We start from the raw sequence: 8,781 nt of genomic DNA, 5'->3' as shown, positions 1-8,781 counted from the left end.
AGACGATGGTCATGGTGGTCGATGCAGCACTGATCTATACTAAACAAAAATATAAACGCAACAATCAACGATTTTACTGAGTTTCCGTTCATATAAGGAAATCAGTCAATTAAAATAATTAATTAGGCCCTAATCTATGGATTTCACATGACTGGGCAGGGGCGCAGCCATGGGTGTGCCTGGGAGGGCATAGGCCCACCCACTTGGGAGCCAGGCCCAGCCAATCAGAATGAGTTTTCCCCCACAAAAGGGCTTTATTAAAGACAGAAATACTCCTCAATTTCATCAGCTGTCTGGGTGACTGGTCTCAGACGATCCCGCAGGTGAAGAAGCCGGATATGGAGGTCCTGGGCTGGCGTGGTTACACGTGATCTGCGGTTGAGAGGCCGGTTGTACTGCCAAATTCTCTAAAATGACGATGGAGGCAGCTTATGGTGGAGAAATTAACATTACATTCTCTGGCAACACTTTTGGTGGACATTCCTGCAGTCAGTATGCCAATTGCACGCTCCCTCAAAACTGGAGACATCTGTGGCATTGTGTTGTGTGACAAAACTGCACATTTTAGAGTGGCCTTTTATTGTCCCCAGCACAAGATGCACCTGTGTAATGATCATGCTGTTTAATCAGCTTCTTGATATCTCACACCTGTCAGGTGGATGGATTATATTGGCTAAGGATAAATGCTCACTAACAGGGATGTAAACAAATTTGTGCACAACATTTGAGAGAAATAAGCTTTTTGTGCATATGGAACATTTCTGGGATCTTTTATTTCAGCTCATGAAACATGGGACCAACACTTTACATGCTGCATTTATATATTAATTCAGTATATATTTAATGTCTGTGCCCCCACGGAAATCAAATTAGCACAATAAAACAACCCAATAAAAATCTGTCTGTTTAAGCTACAGTACCCCCCCCCCCCCCCCCCCCCTGTAAAAATGTATTACCTTTTAATGTGCCATTAACACAACCAGTCATGATGTTTTCATCTGATTGTCAAACCACCTCAAAAAAGTAGGTTATCTTCACACATCCATCAAAAATAATTCCAGCATCCAAACAGTGCACCCACCAACTTTCCTTCATTTCACAATAAGTGGTTGAAACTACTTATCTCACTGGAGAAAGCATCCTAATGCCATATGTCCACCAGATGCGCAGGCGTTTTGCCATATGTTGTTTTTGACAGATGTCTAGTCGACATTTCCCTGTACTTGATGCACATGTCCTTCGCAAGGCTGCAGAAAGGTTTACAGCATGGAGGAGAAGGTCATTCTCGCTTTCTCTGGGTTCCCTCCCATGTTTGACCCAAGCGCCGATTGCTACCGGGACCTCCATGCTAAAAATGCTGCATGGAAATACATTGCCAATAGGATTGGATTACCTGGTCAGTTGAATATGAAATAATTAGCTGGAAAGCTGGCAATTTCTTAGCTAAGCTATCTAGCAAAGTGGTTAGCTTTGTAGTTAGATAGCTAGCTAGCTAACTGGCTTGACTGTTTATGAACTTCTGTTTGTACCACCGCATGGTAAAGCAATGCACAAGTTGAAAATATTGAATGCATGAGGTCCAGAGAACGCACCGCAGCCTAGTGTGGGATCCCCAGACGCAGTGTTCCGGACTGCTCCATTGACAGTGAATTACTTTCCCGGAATGCAAAGAGTTTGATGCATCTGGTAGACATGAGGCTTACCGAGCGAAACAGCACCCCTCTGTCTTACTAAAGATTTTGTTTTCTAACTAACCCAAGATAGACCAGAGCCTGTGGTTTCCAATGGGAGCAAATGAATCATATTGGGCAGAACAAGCAAGGAGATGGGCAGAGCCAAGCACGAGCTAGTGAGATCCTATCGGTGCGTTCTAGCATTTATTTGCATATTTCCGTTAGGGAACGCCTACTTTATGAAGTGTGTGTGTGTGCAATAACTCAATTCGCCCTTGCACTCCTAAACAAAAAATACTTTTTTTTTATTTGGCAAAGGGTAGCCTACAAAATGCAGTCCACTCTGTTTTTTGTTTTTTTAACATCCAATCAAAATCTTGCTGCTGGGAGTCAGCTGACCATTCAAAGCGTTTTTGCGATACAACGTTCTCCAGACCTCCAAGGGAGGCGTGACAGCGACGTGAGACTACTACTAAGCTAACATACGGAACTGTTTTAAGATGGTCATACCAAGGATAATTTCGCTTTTTGATTTGGAATTTTAGTACCCCTATAGGTGTAAAAAAAAAAATATATATATATATATATATATATATATAAAATATATTTGATGAAACATTTGCCCTTAATACTATTAGCCCATAGAAACACATTGAATAACAGATTCATACATGGGAAAACATATTTAATCAAAAGGAAGTATGTTTTGAAGTGTCTGTCCTGTGTCTGAGAGATATTAAAAAGCTCAGGAAAGAATAATACATTTTTTTTACCCTGGAATTACCTGACGTGGAAATGCCCTGTCATTTTTCGAACCCGGGTAACGGGTTACCTTCAGACGTAGAGCAAAATGGAGAACACCATCGTGTTCGTGAGAGTCTCATCTTTTCATAGTGGGGTCATATTAATTTGTAACCAAACCGTTCGGACACTACAGACGTTTTTGTGAGAAGACCAATTTTCAAGATGTCTCCTGGTCTGACAAACAGTAGCTCTGCCACCTTCCACTGCAGATGCGGAAGGCCGACATCGGCGGATGCGGTGGATTGAGACCATGCAAAAAAATTATATTTATTTATTTTGCCTCAAGCGGAGCATGAGGCCACCAACGGAGAATTTATTTAAATACATATATATTTTATATATATATATTTTTTAAGCCCAACTCATGAGGCCTTTCATGCCAAATAGTGTACCCCTGCCAAAAAGTGTCCCCCTGCCAAAAAGTGTCCCCTTGCCAAATAGTGTCCCCCTGCCAAATAGTGTCCCCCTGCCAAAAAGTGTCCCCCTGCCAAATAGTGTCCCCCTGCCAAAAAGTGTCCCCCTGCGTCACAATGGGATTCGGTAAGCTCTAGCTTCCGTTGCTAGGGCTGTTGCTAGAACTAGCAAAATTCTGACCGGCCTATTTAATGAGGAGGATGCGGGCAAAATTATTACCTCAGAATCGCTGTCCAAGGACGGTGTTTTTTATGGTGAATACCTGCTAACTACTACTGCTTCAGAGGACCGAAAAGACTGGAAAAATAAAAAAACGATTACTTTACCATATATTTGTCGTTATATTAGAGAGTATTGTTAAAGGGAATAAATAAATTAAGCTGTTTTTTAGATTGACATTGCTAGCTACTTATGTACCTCAGCCTGCCTAGTCAACTAGCTAGCTAGCTAGCCAGACCGTTTTATTCAGCTAACATTAACTAGCTAGCTAGCTGTTATTGTAGCTTTCTGTTTGTATGTATCTTGCACTTCAATGGCATCCCTCGAGAAGTTTGTATTTTATATTTTCAACCAGGCAAAGTACTATGAAGGCACCACTGATCTCGACAAGAGGCGCAACATTTGTAGGGGGGCAGAGAAATTCACAATTCAGGGTAATGTTAAGCAGTTAACATCAATTAGAACACTGGAAGGATTTATGTACAACCATTTTTTTAAACAGCCATTTTCCATTTAGCTAGGTGGTCATTACATGTTGCTAGCTAAACATTTAGTTATATGTCTGTCATATTGAGGTATCTTAGCTATAAGGTAACCCTGAACAATCAAGTGGATAGGTGTAAGCAATTATGGTAATTCCAACTGCCCTTAACTAGGTGTCTTCGCTAGACAGAGACACAGACAGACAGACAGACAGACAGACAGACAGACAGACAGACAGACAGACAGACAGACAGACAGACAGAGGAAGAAAGTGAGAAAGAAAGGATGAAAGTGAGAGAGGGCGAGAGATGGGAAGAGAGTGAAAGACAGAGAGAGAGAAACAGAGAAAGACAGCAGTGCAGTATTTCAACAACTCGTCTTCCAACTCGTTAGGCAGCAGCATCCATGTCTCCAGAGTACTCGCCCTATCGCCTGCTGTACGGACGGGAACCGCAGCTGTTGACTGAGGTAAACAATGCAATTGTACAGTTGGGAAGAAAAAGTATTTAGTCAGCCACCAATTGTGCAAGTTCTCCCACTTAAAAAGATGAGAGAGGCCTGTACATTTCATCATAGGTACACGTCAACTATGACAGACAAATTGAGAGAAAAAAAATCCAGAAAATCACATTTTAGGATTTTTTATGAATTTATTTGCAAATTATGGTGGAAAATAAGTATTGGTCACCTACAAACAAGCAAGATTTCTGGCTCTCACAGACCTGTAACTTCTTCTTTAAGAGGCTCCTCTGTCCTCCACTCGTTACCTGTATTAATGGCACCTGTTTGAACTTGTTATCAGTATAAAAGACACCTGTCCTGGGGCTCCACGCAAGATCTCACCCCGTGGGGTCAAAATGATCACAAGAACGGTGAGCAAAAATCCCAGAACCACACGGGGGGACCTAGTGAATGACCTGCAGAGAGCTGGGACCAAAGTCACAAAGCCTACCATCAGTAACACACTACGCCGCCAGGGACTCAAATCCTGCAGTGCTAGACGTGTCCCCCTGCTTAAGCCAGTACATGTCCAGGCCCGTCTGAAGTTTGCTAGAGTGCATTTGGATGATCCAGAAGAGGATTGGGAGAATGTCATATGGTCAGATGAAACCAAAATATAACTTTTTGGTAAAAACTCAACTCGTCGTGTTTGGAGGACAAAGAATGCTGAGTTGCATCCAAAGAACACCATACCTACTGTGAAGCATGGGGGTGGAAACATCATGCTTTGGGGCTGTTTTTCTGCAAAGGGACCAGGACGACTGATCCGTGTAAAGGAAAGAATGAATGGGGCCATGTATCGTGAGATTTTGAGTGAAAACCTCCTTCCATCAGCAAGGGCATTGAAGATGAAACGTGGCTGGGTCTTTCAGCATGACAATGATCCCAAACACACCGCCCGGGCAACGAAGGAGTGGCTTCGTAAGAAGCATTTCAAGGTCCTGGAGTGGCCTAGCCAGTCTCCTGATCTCAACCCCATAGAAAATCTTTGGAGGGAGTTGAAAGTCCGTGTTGCCCAGCGACAGCCCCAAAACATCACTGCTCTAGAGGAGATCTGCATGGAGGAATGGGCCAAAATACCAGCAACAGTGTGTGAAAACCTTGTGAAGACTTACAGAAAACGTTTGACCTGTGTCAAACGTTTTTTTGCCAACAAAGGGTATATAACAAAGTATTGAGAAACTTTTGTTATTGACCAAATACTTATTTTCCACCATAATTTGCAAATAAATTCATAAAAAATCCTACAATGTGATTTCCTGGATTTTTTCCCCGCATTTTGTCTGTCATAGTTGACGTGTATCTATGATGAAAATTACAGGCCTCTCTCATCTTTTTAAGTGGGAGAACTTGCACAATTGGTGGCTGACTAAATACTTTTTTCCCCCACTGTATATACAATTATTGTTGGACGGTCGACCACTGAAAGCACTGACCCCCTACACTTCAGTGAAGCCCATGAGACAAAGTATGTTAAGCTTTGGTTGAGATTTGAGAAAGCAAGAAATTGTAGTTATGCTGTACTTTTTCACACAGGGCAATTGGGTGTTGCATAACTTTGTTTATGAAATAAATGAAATAAAAATGTAATTGTTGTGTTATTTGTTCACTTATGTTCCCTTTATCTAATATTAGGTTTTGGTTGAAGATCTGATAACATTCAGTATCACAAATATGCAAAAGTAGAGAAAATTAGAAAGGGGGCAAATACCTTGTCATAGCACTGTATATATATTTTATGTTGTATTTTTGACTTTATGTTTTTTACCCCATATGTAACTCTGTGTTGTTTTTATCACACTGCTTTGCTTTATCTTGGCCAGGTCGCAGTTGTAAATGAGAACTTGTTCTCAACTGGCTTACCTGGTTAAATAAAGATGAAATAAAAATTCCACCCCAGAGTTCAGTATTTTAGTGTATTATTGCATGTGAGTGTCTAAAATATCTGTGAAAATAAATGAATGACACAACTGTAACAAAAAATATCAACGTTTATATATTAATATTAATATTTATTAATATTACATTCTTAAATATTGCCAGGTTGGTTTTCACAGCTGTTTCACAAGGTGTTCATTATTGTAAATTGTAAGTTATCCCTTGATGGTATTTGTTAGTTCGAAATTATTCATTGTTGTATCGTAGGATCCGTGGTCCTCTGTAGCTCAGCTGGTAGAGCACGGCGCTTGTAACGCCAAGATAGTGGGTTCGATCCCCGGGACCACCCATACACAAAAATGTATGCACGCATGACTGTAAGTCGCTTTGGATAAAAGCGTCTGCTAAATGGCATATTATTATTATTATGTAGGACCTACAATAGATACATATATATATTCAACCACAAGGGGGTACTGCTGAGCTATGGGAGATAAACAGTGCATTTGCAAAGTATTCAGACCCCTTGACTTTTCCCACATTTTGTTACGTTACAGCCTTATTCTAAAATGGATTAAATTGTTTTTCCCCCCTCATCAATCTACACACAATACCCCATAATGACAAAGCAAAAACAGGTTTTTAGAAATTTTTGCAAATGTATAAAAAATAAACTGAAATATTACATTTACTTAAGTATTCAGATCCTTTACTCAGTACTTTTTTGAAGCACCTTTGGCAGCGATTACAGCCTCGAGTCTTCTTGGGTATGATGCTACAAGCTTGGCACACCTGTATTTGGGGAGTTTCTTCCATTCTTCTCTGCAGATCCTCTCAAGCTCTGTCAGGTTGGATGGGGAGCGTTGCTGTACAGCTATTTCCAGGTCTCTCCAGAGATGTTCAAGTCCCGGCTCTGGCTGGGCCACTCAAGGATATTCGGAGACTTGTCCCGAAGCCACTCCTGCGTTGTCTTGGCTGTGTGCTTAGGGTCGTTGTCCTGTCGGAAGGTGAACCTTCGCCCCAGTCTGAGGTCCTAAGCACTCTGGAGCAGGTTTTCATCAAGGATCTGTCTGTACTTTGCTCTGTTCATCTTTGCCTCGATCCTGACTAGTCTCCCAGTCCCTGCCACTGAAAAACATCCCCACAGCATGATGCTGTCACCACCATGCTTCACCGTAGGGATGGTGCCAGGTTTCCTCCAGACGTGACGATTGGCATTCAGGCCAAAGAGTTCAATCTTGGTTTCATCAGACTAGAGAATCTTGTTTCTCATGGTCTGAGAGTCCTTTAGGTGCCTTTTGGCAAACTCCAAGCGGGCTGTCATGTGACTTTTACTGAGGAGAGGCTTCCGTCTGGCCATTCTACCATAAAGGCCTGATTGGTGGAGTGCTGCAGAGATTGTTGTCCTTCTGGAAGGTTCTCCCATCTCCACAGAGGAACTCTGGACCATCTGGTTCTTGGTCACCTCCTTGACCAAGGCCCTTCTCCCCTAATTTCTCAGTTTGGCCGGGCGGCCAGCTCTAGGAAGAGTCTTGGTGGTTCCAAACTTCTTCCATTTAAGAAACATGGAGGCCACTGTGTTCTTGGGGACCTTCAATGCTGCAGACATTTTTTGGTACCCTTCCCCAGATCTGTGCCTCGACACAATCCTGTCTCGGAGCTCTACGGACAATTCCTTAGACCTCATGGCTTGGTTTTTGCTCTGTCATGCACTGTCAACAGGTGGACTCCAATCAAGTTGTAGAAACATCTTAAGGATGATCCATGGAAACAGGATGCACCTGAGCTCAATTTCGAGTCTCATAGCAAAGGGTCTGAATACTTATTTAAATAAGGTATCTGTTTTAATTGTTTTATACATTTGCAAACATTTCTAAAAACCTGTTTTCGCTTTGTCATTATGGGGTACTGTGTGTAGATTGATGAGGGACATTTTTTAATTAATCCATGTTAGAATAAGGCTGTAAAGTTACAAAATGTGGAAAAAGTCACAGGGTCTGAATACTTTCCGAATACACTTATTATTATTTTTTAAATCACAATAGAGGACTACTGAAATAATATTATTTTAGTATAGATAAGAGAAGGGCAGGTTAAAATAAAAACACGCCAGCCAGACAAGCCAGTGTATGAATCAGCCAGACAAGCCAGTGTGTGAATCAAACGGAGTTCCATATAAATGGAGTGGAAATTAGCTGACTTTGTGATCTGTAAGGTAAGTAACAATGTGTCAAGCAGATTACACGTTTCCTTTTCTATTTCAGAAACGTAGTAACGTTTAAGACATGGATTTCATGTTGAAATGTTACCAAGGTACCCACAAGTAGTTTGAAGTAATGTTTTCATCTTATTAGCTAAACAAAAGTTGTTTAAACAGTGAAATTGATGCGGAAATCAGCTTTGTTTACTTAGTGGGGATGGAAAAATCTTAATTTGGGCTGTAACGATCTCCAGAATGTTATGTATTATTTTGATATAGCAACGGACGCTCATAGTTGATCTAATCCCATTGGGGGACGTTATTTGGCATGACAGGCCCCTTGATGATGTGAGGCCTGATGGTAAATCCACCAGTGGCTAGAGATATCAGTTTCTTGCATGGGCTGCGTTACAATCCGCCGATGTCGGCCTTCCGTATCTGCGGTGGAATGGGGGGCAGAGCTACAGCGGTGTTTGTCAGACCAGGAGACGTCCCGAAAATCTGTTTTCTCACGAAAACGTCTGAACGGTTAGGCCCACAAGTGTCACTCACGGGAGTCATCTGAAGTGAATAGTGTGATGATGTCATCTTTATAGTTACACTGCCAGA

This window comes from Coregonus lavaretus (genome assembly GCF_964263955.1).
Source record: "Coregonus lavaretus genome assembly, contig: HAP1_SCAFFOLD_2282, whole genome shotgun sequence".
In the NCBI taxonomy this organism is placed as follows: domain Eukaryota; kingdom Metazoa; phylum Chordata; class Actinopteri; order Salmoniformes; family Salmonidae; genus Coregonus; species Coregonus lavaretus.
The sequence above is the reverse complement of the archived record's forward strand: the minus strand, read 5'-3'. Positions refer to the sequence as shown.